Source organism: Thunnus maccoyii, chromosome 9 (assembly GCF_910596095.1).
Source record: "Thunnus maccoyii chromosome 9, fThuMac1.1, whole genome shotgun sequence".
Lineage (NCBI taxonomy): Eukaryota > Metazoa > Chordata > Actinopteri > Scombriformes > Scombridae > Thunnus > Thunnus maccoyii.
The window spans coordinates 23,774,947-23,790,927 of record NC_056541.1 but is presented as its reverse complement, the minus strand read 5'-3'; the positions used below and the strand labels follow the sequence as shown (position 1 = coordinate 23,790,927).

The window sequence follows — 15,981 nt, the reverse complement described above, 5'->3', positions numbered from 1 at the left end:
TATATTGAAAGATGATTTCTTTAAGTTTAAGTTGTGATCACCACTATGTACAGAAGTTGGGGGGGGGAGGGGCAAAATATTGGAGACATATCAACAAGACAAATTATATCTCTTTAGTTCCTTTAATATTTGGTCCTATGTGGTCTATGTCATCACCTTGATTCCCAGGACTGGTCCTGATTATGCCCCGCTCCAAAACACCGCAACAGAATTTAATAAAGAAGATAAGTAAGTTAAGTAAATACATGTGATAATAATACAATTGTGCTTACAGTTACAACAAGAATTAAGTTATTCAAAAACACCTTTTATATAATTATAAGGTACAGTGATATAGCATTTTGAACTCAAATTCAAAAGAATTTCACACAATAATTGAACAAAATGCTACAATAGTACCTCCAACAAACAAAGGTAACAACAGACAAAAAGGTTCTGCTGATTATCAATATATTGGCAATAAAATACTTTGTCCTGTTTTATTACCACCGATAGCATGATAGCATGATAGCATGTGGTTATTGTATTCACACTTTCTGAGACAATTCATCAGTAGTTTGACATTTGAAACAACTGTTAAATGTGTAAGATTATTATTGTTGTTGAAAGTCTTCTCAAGTATCACCATCTGAACTCACTCTTGAGACAGAAATCTATACAGGATACTTAGAACTGCAGCTATTACACAGATAACAAGGAGCTTGTTAAAACCTTCTCCACCTTCATTTAACTATTGGAAGTTAGATATAAACAGTATTTTAGAAATGGAAAGAATAACTTATACAATCAGAACTGCAAATACTTGAAACGATGAAATAAATGGATCAAAAATGAGGCTCACAGTTGAACAATATTGAGGGATTTATTTTTTTGAAAGGAGGCAGATCTTGAGATTCAGCCTTCAAGACTTGAAGTGTTTGAAGAGTAAAAGATGTAATCAAAAAAATGTTAAACATAAAGACCAAAGGACTTTTCAACATAGATAAATGAGTTAATCAGTGAGTTTGTTTGTCTCTATTTATTTTTATTTGTTTGTTTTTTCTTGTGTATGTGTGTAGGTATGTACAGATGTGTATGAATATACCAGCCTGTCCAATTTGGAGGACTTATTAGAGCATACATCATCAGACTACCTTATTCTTACTTTTTTTTCCTCACTATGAAATATATTAATATTGTAAGAATACTAGAACGCTATCATAACGTAAAATGTACTCATGCAATAAAATATAGGCTGTTTAAGAAATAGTCTTACCTCCTCTCCAGTAAATGGCTCATTTTCCTCCTGAATCTGTGAAAATATTCTGATACACACATCACTTGTGTATCTGCTAATTCCTGCTTTTAGTTGTTAAAAATCTCCTTTTAATTTTTGTAAAATAATCAGTAATATTGATGTGTTCCAGTTTACCGGCTTACAAGCTGTCCCCCCACCTATTTGCTTCCCATTGCCACAACTCAGGCTCCCTTCTGCTCCTCATTTCTTTCTGATGTTTGTTTCTTTCCAAAAAGTTCATGAGCAACAGCTTCCCACACTGGTCTTCTAAGTCCTCAAATGTTGCATTGAGGACACCTGTCATTTCCCTCTCTGAATTAATGTCCTTGATGAGGTTCTTGTTGCGCACGGTAAGAGAGTCCAATTCGTCTTTTTCCACCTTCAGGAGCTGTTTAAGTTTGTTTTCCTCCTCCTCGGCATTAGACTTCGCTAACTCATTCAAGTCCTGGTGTGTAGCAACCTGTAATCGAATGTCTTCAAGTTCTTTTAGTAGCGCTTGGTACTCTGCCTCCTCCTCCTGCTCCTTGGACCGGTCAGACAAATCAGTGGAGTTCTCATGTTCTTTGACACCTCCTTTGTCCTGCTCCGAGCTCTCCACCTCTGCCGTCAAGCTCACGACATTCATGGAGAGCTCCTGTCCACACATGTCCTCTTCTGGGACTCGTCTATTTATGTGCTCCAGTGGTTCTTTATCCTGGTAAGAAGTCCCCTTCTGCTTTGACTCCCAAAACGTGCGGGTCTTGAGGAAGTTCTCTCCCCTGCTCTGAAAAGCAGAGAGAGACTGCTCCTCAGACCCCGTTACTACTTCATGATAGGAAGGAGGCCTCAACAATTTCTTTCCAAAGTTTTGTTTGCCTCTTCCCATGGCCTCCTCCCCCTCCACTTTGCAGCTAACAGCCATATCACAGACATTCAAGTCCTTCTCTTTTTCAGTCTTACCCATCTGCGAGCTCCCTTTCTCCTTCACCTCCCAAAATGTGCGGGTCTTGAGGAAGTTCTCTCCCCTGTTCTGAATAGCAGAGAGAGACTGCTCCTCAGACCCTGTTATTGCCTCTTGATAGGGAGGAAGCCTCAACAATTTAATTCCAAAGTCTTGTTTGCCTCTTCCCATGGCCTCCTCCTTCTCCACTTTGCATTTAACAGCCATGTCACAGACATTCAAGTCCTTGTCTTTTTCATTTTTGTCCTGCTGCAAGCTCCCCTTCTCCTTCACTTGCCAGAACTTTTTCCCCCTCAGAAAGCTCCCTTTCTGGCTCTGGTCCTCAGCATCTTCAGTCACTGGTGCACTGTGGAAATTCAGTACAACATTTTCTTCCTCCTTCTCCAGCTTCCTGTCAGGTGTAAAACTAGGGTCACTATTCTGTTTAAAGTCAGTGAACTTGGTTCGAAGTGCCTCATAGTCTCTGCGGAGTGCTGTGTTCTCTGTGCTGAGGGACGAAATAGTTTGATAGAGACTCTCAATGTGTTTCATCAGAGAATCATTATGTTGACACAGTGTCTGGATGTTTCTGGAGCAGACGTCATTTTGTTGTTGCAGGCTGTAATGAGCTTGCAGGAGGCACTCGTAGGCCTCTGGTGTGATAGTCTGTTGATGAGGATCCATTTTGTCAGCTTCTTAATGTTTGGAAAAATATTATGGCTGTTTCAAATAAATTCTTGTTTTTGCTTGTAAAGTCTTAGGCGAGTCAAATTATTAGTATTACTAATAATCCTCCTGTGTCTAATAACTGTGTTGGTAGGAAATGTGATTTCAGGTTGACCCTCAGCTTGTTGCCTGCCTTTGATACGTCATAAAGGTTGCTTGCGTCAACAGAAGGACGAATGAGTCTACGTAGCAGTGGGCGGGGCTACCGACATTCATTTGACGTTGTGTTTTTTTTTAATTTTGTGTTTGCGTTTGTGGAGATACTAACAGTCCGGCCACCGTAGCCTAATTACGGAATTTCCGTATGCACATCTGTAGTAAGAAAAAAATCTAAGGACCCCCCGAAGATAATAGATAGCCTAACATTTTTAATCATGTGCTCACAAGATAAGAAAATATCACCTTTCGGGACTCCGTAATAATCAAAATTAGAACAACAAAAGTTAAATAAACTGTTCTATTGTTGTTGTTGTTTTTTTACATGTATTACATGTATTTACAAAGACTCATAATTCTACTTAATAATTCTTTTTATTATCTCCGTGCGTAATAACTGCGCTTTTGCGGAGCATTTCCCAAACTGCGGACTGCGGATCTAACTCGTATGTGTCCTGTTGGCTGGAGATCATCAGATGCATGAAAGCTCCGAAGACGTTGTGTTTTGAGTTGGATTATAGCTGTAAAAACCCCAAATGTCCTGATAGCAGATTTAATCCCATTCTGCTGATTGTAGTTTCTTGAATTTGCTCCAGTTTGTTTCTAAACAAATTATTGATTAAAAATGAGGAAATTCGCTTAATCTTCAAAGAGTTTATGACAGTGTCTTTGTTGGAAAAACGGTAATAATGTTTTGTGCAGTGTGCGTGATTTTAATGTGTTGCTAGTACATCATTTTCTTATAGAGATATTTGACAATATAATAATAAAGAATCCTCAAAAAAGACAAAAGTAGGCCTATGTATTTAAAAAATGTTAATGTCTCTGCTTGTTGCAACACTATTTGCAGTTATTTGATGCTCACACTGAGGGAAATATTCACGATTATGCTGTTTGTTAGAGATGTCTTATAAATATGTATTTTGTTAGTTTGTTGATCTCAACAGTTTTAAATAAATCATATTTTAGACCTTGGAAACTGGGCTCCTGCTATTTCATCTCTACTTGTGTCCCTGTGGGTTGAAACGGCAACACGTGAGATGAAGGCATCCCTAACTCAAAGCCACGAGTATTGTTTCATCCTCACAATTCAGCTATATATTCATCTAAGATGTCAAAACAGCTGTGTGTCACTCTATAAAGGCCAGCTCCTCCCCAGACTGGAAACAGTACATATTTTTGGACACAGAGCAGCCTACATACAATGTTGAGATTTGGCACGTATGTACAATAAGCAAGCAAACAAAGATAATAACAAACAAAAAGGTTCTGCTGATTATCAGTATATTGGCAATAAAATGCTTTGTCCCGTTTATTTACCACCAGCAGCATGAGGTTATTGTATTCACACTTTCTCAGACAATTCATCAGTAGTGTGACGTTCAAAACAGCTTTTAAATGTGTAAAATTATTATTATTTTAGTCAACAGTCTTCTCAAGTCACAAATGTCTGATTTATTGTAATTACTGTGCAAACAAAACTGTAGAGCTGATAACTACATTAATGAGGTTATTTTGTTTGAAATTTAGAAGTTCTCTTTTTTCAAGACAAATTAAGTTATGTAAGAAAAGTGCCAGTGAATAACGAATGAGTGCATTAATGAATGAATTAATAAATCAAATTCTGAGCCTGACCTCCTAAGAAAAACAACACTTCGGGTGTCAATTGCCAAAAACGACCTATAATCACGTTTGAGTGACAGACGCCATCCAGCAGCCATAGTAATTATGACCCAGAGAAGGCACAGTTTAGATGAAGTCCATATAAGGTGACAAATTTCCACCTTATATGTACTTCTTTGGGTGAAGCCCCAAGGAAGTGCACCAGGCTTGTCAGTACCTTAATTAGTGTGCAAACACAAATACAAGTCGACTTAAAGGGGTACTCCAGTAATTTAGTATTGCGCTATCATCAATAAAAATGATTAAACAGATTTAAAGTGAATGGTCAACACTGAAGTAGCAGAAGCCAAGATAGTGTGGGTAAATCCCCAAAAACACTAGAACTTGCCTCCTAAATGCCCAAATCTTTCAAACCACACACCTCAAGTTTGCGTTCTGTCAAAAAATTTACATCTCAAGTCCAAGCTGAGATGATTACATCATCAGGATCGTTTTATCAAATCAAACTTTGGAAAGCTTCCTCCAGAGCCACAGAAAAAATCATACGACTGTTTTCACAGTCTGAGTAGTACTTCTCTGGACAAATAAACTGAACTTTGAATAATAATAAATAATAAAGAAATGTATGATTTGTTTATCTGAAATGTGATTTGTAGAAGTATGTTATTTTCAATAATTCAGCTCTTGATCATGCATTTAAACAAACATTTCATTGTTGTGAGAAGCCAGTGAGGGAGCACATCTGCTTCTCTCTCTCCACAGTTCAACAACAACAATAAAAGAAAATACATTCATACTCCATCATTTCCCTACTGCAGCATAAATTGGACACTCTACGGTGGGGTCGTCCTTCTTGTGCACTATGTACACACATGCTACTGGGTCAAACACTGACACACAGCTGTCTGGGGGTGGAATACCTGCAAATATACAGTAAACACACAATTAACAATAGAATATGTAGATACAGAAATACTTTTCTTCTCATGTAAACACTGTAATGTTGTGATCTGAGAACTTATGCAGCGCAACATCCACCGCAATCACAGTCCATACATTTCCTGTTTCTCCATGAAGATCCTACAGGATGCCATGTTTTATCAATGCCGTCCTGACAATGAGTCATGCCTGTGGATGTAAAGAAAAACTGTTAATATTAAAACATTTTCAGTACAATCATAATGTGGCATTTTTGTGTGAATCTTTGATATTTTACAAATGAAGAAAACTTGTGTGTGTATGTACTTTAAATAGACAGTATGTCTGTGTGTGTGCGTGCTTGTTTCTCTTTACCTGGTTTTATGCTCTTGTGACGACCCCTTCGCTCCACTAGGTGCTCTTGTGTTCCGTTTCCTGGTTTCATTTTGTCTTGCAGGATCCGGGGCAGGGCGGAGGTTCGTCATCACCATCATGAGCCACACCTGGGCCCGGTGTGGTCTCGAGTATAAAGCTTGGCCTTCCACAGAACTCTCCTCTTTCTTCATCATCTTCATCGTTTTCTGTTTGCTGCCACACACTCAAAAATGATTCAAGCCCCTCTTAGAGGTGACACATTACTATATTGTTTGCCAAATGAAAATATATTAAATCCAACAAAAATCAAATATGTTTTTAAAAAAAATGTAACCTAAAATCAGTTAATTGAGTCCCCTGTGCCACACTTCAACCCAAAATGAACAAGTTGAACTACGTAAGCACGCGCGGGAATTCACTCTCCCTGACGTTGCCAAGCAGTGAGCGTCCGCCATTTCCAGCCTCTGCTTAAGACCGCAAGAGTGGCGTTTTTCTGGGTAAGTGTTCGGTCTTTTTTGTTTATTCATTGGGCCTTATAGATTCCAGTGAAATAATGTGCGTGACATAGATGGACATGTGTGCACTTGTCGTGATACAGTAGAGAAGAAATTTCACTTGGTTTATTTTTAGGTCGGAGTTGGCCGGTGGTGGCTACAGAAGCCTCATTTGAGTTTTCAGCTAACATTACTAACTAAAGTGGTGGGCAAGCACAGACATAACATTGTTTTCATGTGCTCCTATCGTGTACCGGATTGAATGTCGTGAACGTTGTGAGCGCATGCACACAGTGTCGGGGTTCAGAAGACGAGACGGACACTGAGAGGCAAAGCACAGTAGCGATCAGCTCAGTGTCCGGTTTGCCGGTGTCGCAACACCAGTTATACAAACTCTAGTTAACAGATGCTTCTGAATTCGTCACATACAGCCGTTATCTTGTTCGTTGAGCTTTGAAAAGGTAAGCGGTGAAGAAAGTCGGATTTTTAAATTAGAACCAGACCGCGTCTGGTTAAAAGCTAACGGCTAATCCGAGCACCTGTTAGCTAGCAAGCAAGCTAAGGCAGGCTTAGCCCGAGCGGTTAACTGCGCGCGCGCGCCTGCGTGCCTGCATATCCCTGTGTGCGGCTCTGTGTAGCTGTGCACTAATTTGATCTTGTGTATTTGTCTTTAGTATTTCCTGTTTGTATATTAGAACCTATATCTTGATTTGTTTTTTTGTTTTAAAAGACTTCAATACGTCAAGTTTATTTTCCAAAAAAAGGTCAATAAATGCATCGTGTTTGCAAAGTCAAAATATACTCATCTAAATAATAGTGATTTTAATACTGACCAACCCCATGATTATTGTTAATAATATTCCTAATGTACTTGATATAACATTTATCTAAAAAGAAACAGAACAAAAGAGTAAAATTTGGTTGACATGCTTTCATGATTTGATCTTACATGTAGCTTCAGAATTGCTTTACAAATGATAGTTACTCATAATGTTATTGTTTTTATGCGTACATTGGCCAGTGTTTAAATGCAATTTTAACATGAAACAATCCTGTAGAGCAGTGATTATTGAAGTGAAGCCCTGAAGGCCCTGCAGGTGGGCTTTGAAAAGATCATGTAAAATATGCAGATAAAACATTTTTAAGTTCCAGTTTTACAAGTTTGAAATGATCATAAAATATGTATGATTTATTCATAAAACAGTATTAAAACTGTTTTTTTAAACAAAAAGTTGTCTACCCCAGCTTTAAGTATGCATTCATTTTAAATTCATAACTGAATAATGATTACATGTTAATAAAATCTAAAATATTTACATTTTCATCGCCAGTAAGGCTGTTTGATCACACACAAGTCAAATGAAACCATATTGTACAGGTGGCAACACACTCAGGTTTGACAAGGTGACCATGACCACTGAGCTAAGTTGAACAGGAAAATAAAGCATTAAACATCAAGACTTAAAAAGTATCTAGTACAGAGTACTCTAAGTACTTTTGCATTAGTACCATCAGCTTTATTTATAATTAAAAATATTTCAGTATCTGTATTCTTACCACGACTCTCCAGAGTAGAAGTAATCTACACAATGACTAAATTACAGAAATGTGAGTTGATTCATTATTTACTTCTACCCCTGTTGTTGACTGTTTTTATTTATCCATGGTAATTAATGATGTAAATTTGTAACTCATATTTGTTATAGCCCCGCAACTTTAAATGAGAGTAATAACAAACAATAAATAAATGGCTTTTTTGTCCTGTTTTTTTCAAGGTGAATGATGAGTTCTTGAGGATCACCACAAAGCCGTTGCAATCGAAGTTCCTGGCCCAGCTGGACCACTTCTCAGAAGCTTCTCTAAATATTCCAAAACAGAGGAGTGAAGGGACAGAAGATAAAGAACATCCTGGCAATAAAAGATGCGGTTAGTGAAAATGCAATGGTTATCCTTCAGCTTTATTTGGGAGGATATTTTAAGATTTTATTGTATGTAGATAGATGTTCATTTAAACATATTTGATCAATATTATGATACAAACTTAATTGTCCTTATTTGAACAAGTATACAACAATACTGCAATCATGTGCTACACACACCAAAAACACTGCACTTCCACAACCTGTTTTACTCCCTGTTCCCCCATTGCACCCATACCGGACTAAATATTCTCTTGCTTTATGGCCTGTGTTTTAGTGTGACGACATCAACATCAGGAGGGAGTGTATCCTCAAAAGCCTTGTTGTCTACCTCAGTGGGGATCCAAACTCTCTCTTCAAGGAGTACCTTGTAAGTTTGTGTTTTCTGTGTAGTGCAGAGCAGTGTTCACAGTTACTTCCCTCAGTAGCACACTATTATGGAATAGGATGAGCTACAATATTAATGAATGTGTAGATATCTATTAGTGATGTTAAGCATTGTATGTAACATGAATGTTGTGTTTTTCTGGTTTTTAGCCCTCTGTTGCTGAGGATGCTGAGAATGACACTACAGTTATGGGCATTTACACGTTCTGAAGAAATGAGTTTGGTGAGCCTGACGACGTGGGGGTTGTCATTGAAGGTGTGAAAGTCCTCTCCATTGTGGAAAATGTCATACTGGCTTTCATCTTACTGTTTGGGCTAATCTATGCTCTAGTTCTCGGTTACCCAGACAACCTGAAATACACATTTGAGTTTGTGCAGAAAATCCTTATGAATCTGAATGGACACAAGGTTAACACCAAAATACAGCAACTGAAAATCAAGCTGTTCATGTAAAAGGAGACACAGGTGACAAATGACAGTGGGACTGGGAATTTATTGTTGTTTTGTTTTTGTTTTTATCTGAACTGAACCTGGGGTCCGTTTCACAAAGCAGGTTTAGTGAAAACTCGGTCTGTTAACCCTGAAATGAGGGAAACTGAGTTTTCCGTTTCAAAAAGGGAGGTAACTCAAACCAGAGAAAGAGGGGTAACTCTAGCCTGTTTCAGAGAGAGAAGTAACTTAAGCTCTCGGTCAGTTACCGTAGTAACAGACTATGAACCTAACCTGGTCGGGACCAGGTTTTTCTCAATGAACCTCGAGTTTCTCTCAGTCTCCGCCCTCTTTCAGAGCCACACACTCCATTTGATTTCCTCATTCATTCAGTCAGCAGGTGAGTTTTGGCGTAGCCTAGTTCTGCCGTCTGTCATTTAAAAAAATCATTAAAAAAATCAGAGTCAGTATATTAGAAGTCCATTAGGCAAAGTAGGTGGCGACTTTTTTCACTAACATGGCATGTCCTTTTGATAACGATCCCGTGGATGAAGGTGCAGCATTACTGCGCAGAGAATTAAATATTCGTTGAGAGATGGTTATCAGACCGCGCATAGATGTTCTAGCATTTCCAGACAATTATCTTTTTGAGCGGTACCGTTTCACGTCACAGTCCATCATCTACATACACAACCTAATCCGTCCTTACATTTGCAACATTACCAATTGTAGTCATGCTCTCACATCCCAGCAGATACTGTGTGTTGCACTGCGTTTCTTTGCAAACGGAAGTTTTTTGTACAATGTCGGAGCCAGCCACTGGCCTTCCTAAATTCTGGCTTAGGGCCAGCTTGTCTGCCTCCGTTAGAGGTGGCGGTGCTGGGCCACCACCCGTTTTACGGGCATCTGCCTTCTTTCTGTTGGCTGAGTAGAAGTCTGTGTCAGTTTAAATAGGCTTAATTATATTACAGAACCTGATATAGATGAGAAGACATTTATGCGTGTGAAACCAGCATTATGTTGGGGATAAAACAACTGCTCAGTCAAACATCCACTTAATATTTACTTTACAATGTAAAACATGATCAAAATGAGGTACCCCCATGAGATTATGCTGAGGTTTTACTTGTTTGAACAATGTTTTTATATTTCATCCTAAACTGCTGCCAAGTGCACTTCTCCCCCGCGTGATCGCACCTAAATGAAATAAATTAATAGGCGACCATTCAAGCAGTTTTCCCCTGTAATATTATTGTGATTGCAAAGAACTACATTTAAACTTACGCATTGACCCGAGCAGCAATGTTCTCCCATGCAAGATTTCTAGTTCTAGTGGGGCGAAAAACGCAGCCCTCCTCTTCCCCGTTGCCATGGTGACTCGTTGAATTGGGGCTCCATTGGTGCTGGCTTTTTATAGTAGTGGTGCACGCGCTTAACTCCAGGTGAAACTACTCCGAGTTGATTAAAACGACACAAATCAGCTGTTCTGGAACCAGAAACTCAGAGTTTCATATCTCAGAGTTCAGGATTAGACTCAGAGTTTGTTGAACCTGCTTTGTGAAACGAACCCCTGGTCTGAACTTAGCCAAACCTGGTCTGCACTGAACTGAGTTTGTACTGAACAAGAGTCTGCACTGAACCAAACCTGGTCTGAATGGTTGATAATTGTCATTGTCAAGTAAAAACCACCAATCTTTGAAAGTGTAAAAGTTTCATGAGTAAAGTATAACAGCCAGTTTTGTGGCAATGATATTTTTCAGATGATTCAGTGGCATTGTAAATCTTTTGTTTGGATTAACAACTTTGAGAATTTCTTAAGTCTTAAAAGAACACACCCTCTTTCATTTGGAGATGTGGTATAGGTTGGACAGTGAGCCAGTGGGAGTGGGGTATTCTGTAATTGATCCCCCTGATATTTTGCTGCCTGGAGCAGTTGTCTAAACTTGTTGTCCTGTTCAGTTTTTATTGCTTTTAAATAAAAGCACCTCAACAGGTATAGTCTCATGTGTTTCCTAAGGGGTGAGGGGTTAATTTCACTCATTTTATTTCCAATTAGTTATACATTTTTTAGGTTGAACAAACACAAACCATTTTAACTACTTTAATGTAGTTTTTAATTTGTAATTTTATTTAAGCTCTATTTGACACAAATGAGTAGAACTAACTGGATTAAAATATATTACATAGATGTTTTTAGTTTGAGTTGAACCAACAGGAGAAAAGCAAGTTGGACAAACTCAAATACATTATAATGCATAAATGTACTTGGTTTGAGTTGGGGCTACATATATTTATTGGATGGAAATTCTGCCCACAATTTAATTGAGTTCATCCAATGAGTTTTTTTTTTGAGTGCACACCCACACACATCCACACATGCCTACACTACTGATTACTGACTTCCACATTTTTTCCGTTCTCATTTATTATTTTGTAAAATAAAACACTTATCCTTAGTTGCAAACTCGTCTGGTCCCCCATGTTTGTAGCAGCCTATGAGCCGGGCTGTGACATATGGGGGCTCGTTTAATCTTTGTTGACCCAGGGTTGGCGTGACGTTGGAGATCAGCTCTAGCGTAGTAAGCTGTGTGCCTCGTTTTATGAATGGGTTTTATGAATTGGCAGAGCTGCAGAGGCGGGTTGAGACCAGAATGACGGACTTGGAGGGCCGAGAGAGGAGGGAAAATGTCCGCATCCATGGGGTGAAGGAAGGTGCGGAGAATAATGCTCAATTAATGATCACCTTCATCGAAAACCTCCTTAGGGAGAAGCTGGATTTACCCCCATCACTTGAGTTAAAGATTGAAAGAGCCCATCGGGCTTTAGTCTCCCAATCTCCAAGATCCATTGTGATGAAGTTGCAAAGTTTCCGCAGTAAGGAAGAACTTATCAAGATTGCGTGGCAGAAAAAGGGTGTCATATATGAGGGGAGGAAGGTGTTTCTAGACCACGACTATGCACCAGAGGTCCTGAGAAAACGCAAGGAATACACGGAGGCAAAAAAGGTACTGAGAGAAAAGAAAATACGTTTTCAGACACCTTTCCCAGCAAAACTCCCGGTGAGTTTCAGGGAATATCTAATTTGAAAAGATATGTGACAGGGGACAAAGAGGGTAGATACATCATGGTTAAGGGGAAACTTGAGGGGGAGGTGGTAACTTTTTTTTAACATCTATGCCCCACCAGGCTCGGATTGGAAGTTTTATAGACAGATGTTTGAATTGATGACACTAGAGGCAGAGGGTATTTTGATTGCTGGAGGCGATTTGAACCAGAGACTAAACCCACAGCTGATGCCTCAGGAGGTGGGATACAAAAAAGTGCAATCAGTAAAAAAATTAAGATGATGATGTCTGAACTGGGAATTGTAGACATTTGGAGGGATCTGAATCCCACAAGTAAGGATTACACTTACTATTCATCACCACACAACATATAAACAAGGATTGATTATTTCCTGATGTATAATAAAGATAGGCATAGGGTAGAAAAATGTGATATAGGAGTAAGGGATCTATCAGACCATAGCCCTCTTTACTTAACACTACGTCTGGCGAGCGAGAAAAAAACAACAATCTGAAGATTAAACTCAAACATGTTAAGAGGACACACAAAGGAAGAAATAGTGAAGGAACTTCAGACATATATAGAGGATAATGACAATGGTGAGGTGTCTCCGTCTGTACTGTGGGATGCGTGTAAGGCCGTGATGAGAGGGAAGCTAATAGCCAAATCAGCATATTTAAAAAAGATGAGACAGCTACAACTTGACACATTAAAATCAGATCTAAAAAGGCTAGAAAGAGAACATAAAGATATATTGGAAGAGGACATATATCAGGAAATAAAGATCCGCATACAAGATCAACAGTGGACAAAACAGAGGAAATACAAAAATGCTTTGAAACTTATTATAAAAACTTATATGCTCTACTGAAAGCTAGCGATAAAACCCAGATGGATCAATTTTTGGAGAACTTAAATTTACCAAATGTAACAGAAGAACAGAATGAGGCTTTAACTGCTGAAATTACAGAAGAGGAAGTTAATAAAGCAATCTCAAATCTTGAGGCCAACAAGTCCCCGGGTGCAGACGGATATATACAGCAGAATGGTACAGAATATTTAAGGTAACATTAATCCCACTTCTGCGGAAAGCATTTAACTGGGTGTTGAAGGAAGGGGGAAATTCCTCACTCATGGAGAGAAGCCATCATCTCTGTAATTCTGAAGGAGGGAAAGGATGAGCAGGAATGCTCCAGTTATAGGCCTATTAGCGTCCTCAACCAAGATTATAGATTGTTTACAGCCATTTTAGCCCGACGACTAGAAAAAATTCTGCCAGAAGTAATACATTTAGACCTGACGGGATTCATAAAACAAAGACAGACGCAAGACAATATCAGGCGCACCCTACATGTTATGCAACATGTAATCAAAAATAAAATAGAGACGGTAGTGGTGGGAATAGATGTGGAAAAAGCTTTTGATTTGGTGGGGTGGGACCTCCTATATAAAGTGCTGGAGCGGTTCAATTTTCATAAGACATTTATTAAAGTCATAAAGGCCCTGTATAATAAACCAACAGCTAGGATCAGGATCAATGGGAGTCTTTCAAAGTTTTTCACACTAGAACGAGGCTGTCGTTAAGGTTGCTCAGCGAGTCCTCTTCTCTTTGCTATATTTTTGGAACCTCTAAGCAATTGGATAAAACACAATGAAAATATTACAGGTGTAGATATAGGGGGAGGGGTACAAAAGATAGCTCTATTTGCAGATGACATACTAATGTATTTAACAAGCCCAGATACGTCCTTCCCTGCACTTATGACAACCCTCACAGATTATGGTCATTTATCAGGCTATAAAATAAATATACAAAAAACTCAGGTTATTCCTTTCAACTATAGACCAGGCCAAGCGATTAGGGACAATTACAAAATTAATTGGGAATCAAAATCATTAAAATATTTGGGAGTTAATCTACTTCAAGACTTAGGACAATTGAAGTCCATCAACTACGATCCATTGCTCAGTAGAATTAAATCAGATATTAACAGGTGGAATCTGAAAAATTAACGTACTGCTGAGGATTTTGTACCTGCTCCAGAGTCTACCAGTGGAGTTAAAAGAAGATGAATTTAGGGAATGGAATAAAACGATCTCTAGATACATTTGGGAGGGGAAAAGACCGAGGATCAGGTACAGAACGCTGCAGTTACCCAAAAACAAAGGAGGGTTAGGACTTCCACGCCTGAAGAGCTACTACCAAGCTGCACAAATAAAAACATTGTTGAATATATACAATCCTTACTACTCAGCGAGATGGAAAGAGATAGAGGCCGGCACAACAGATGGGGTCCCAATACAGGCTATAATAGGGGACAATACCCTGAGAAAGCACATTAGAGAAGGGGCAAACCCATGGTTGGATATATCACTGAAGATCTGGTTCAATTTAATCACTCAAAGTAGATTATTAAAATGGATTGGGTTTGATTCTGAATTCATGCCAAATAGAATAGATAAGAGTTTTAAAAATTGGGAAAGGGGACCTACAATATTCTTGGAGCTCTTAAGTAAGAAGAAAATTAAAAGTTTTCAGGAGATAAAAGACCAATATCACCTAACCAATTCGGATCAATATAGGTATTTGCAATTACGGAACTATCTAGAGCAAACAATGAGGGGGCTCATAAACAGGAGGAGGACAGAAATTATTGAGATGTTTACTGCAATATATGAATCAAAATTGGGAACGAAGCTTATTTCAAGACTATATAAGGGAGTGGAGGACTTAAAGGGAACAGACACAGTGTATATAAAAGAGAGGTGGGAGAGGGATGCAAATATTGTTATATCAGTGGATGAATGGGAAGAGATAAATGAACAGCAATGGAGAACAACCTGTTCTTTATCTTGGAGAGAACATGGGTGGAAGAATATTATAAGATTTTTTAGAACACCAGCACTGTCAAAGTATCACGATACAAAGTACTGGAGATTGTGTGGAGCTGAGAAAGCTGACCACTTCCATGTGTTCTGGAGTTGTCCCTCCATTCGTACCTACTGGCAGGAGCTTAAGAAGTGTATGGATAAAGTATTGAAGGTAAATCTTCCACTTACATTTGAGGTGTTATACTTGGGGATACTGGGCATAGATTTAACAAGATTTGGGGACAAATATATTTACAGAACAATGCTGATTGCAAGTAAAAAAGCGATTACCAGAAAGTGGTTGAAGAATGAGGTACCTAAGGTCGAGGACTGGGTTGAGGTTATGCACAATATATATGGGATGGAAAAGTTAACTTTCTCTGTGAGACTGGAGATGGACAGATTTGAAAGAATTTGGGAAAATTGGATAGAGTACATAAAACTAGACTTTATCTGAGATGTACATCATAGGAACAAAGACCCCTAGTTCATATTTCATAGCTACAGATGTTGAAAGGTTCTGGTTTTTTTTTGTTTTTTTTTGTTTATTTTTATTTTATTCTATTTCACAATATCTGCAATATCGATCACATGGTAGAACTCTGTTAATTCAACTGGCCATGAGGTATGGGAGATTGTGAATAACTGTTGTGCTCTGGACATGTGTATATGTATCCATGTATGTATATATAGCTATAGGTATATGAATAATATATTTTATTTTATCCTACTTTTCCTCTTGATATGTATGAGTAGGCACAGTTACTCTCTATCTGGATCCAAAGTAAAAGACTAAGGAAGACTGTCATGTTTAATTGAATA

At 38.5% G+C, this 15,981-nt stretch overlaps 2 long non-coding RNA genes across 4 annotated transcripts; one reads left to right on the top strand and one right to left on the bottom strand.

The window, feature by feature from the left end:
* Window positions 1-4,312: 4,312 nt before the first annotated feature.
* On the bottom strand, window positions 4,313-6,082 carry LOC121904640. The gene is made up of 3 exons (XR_006098271.1): window positions 5,994-6,082; window positions 5,757-5,828; window positions 4,313-5,620 (listed from the first exon to the last, which is right to left on the bottom strand). It is a non-coding gene; the product is annotated as an uncharacterized LOC121904640 (long non-coding RNA).
* Window positions 6,083-6,187: 105 nt separating this feature from the next.
* On the top strand, window positions 6,188-9,359 carry LOC121904637. Of its 3 annotated transcripts, none has more exons than XR_006098267.1 (4): window positions 6,188-6,245; window positions 8,263-8,413; window positions 8,684-8,776; window positions 8,944-9,359. It is a non-coding gene; the product is annotated as an uncharacterized LOC121904637 (long non-coding RNA). The 3 variants fall into 3 exon arrangements; XR_006098266.1 differs by lacking the exon at window positions 6,188-6,245 and adding an exon at window positions 6,355-6,490; XR_006098265.1 differs by lacking the exon at window positions 6,188-6,245 and adding an exon at window positions 6,504-6,948.
* The last annotated feature ends 6,622 nt before the right edge of the window (window positions 9,360-15,981 follow it).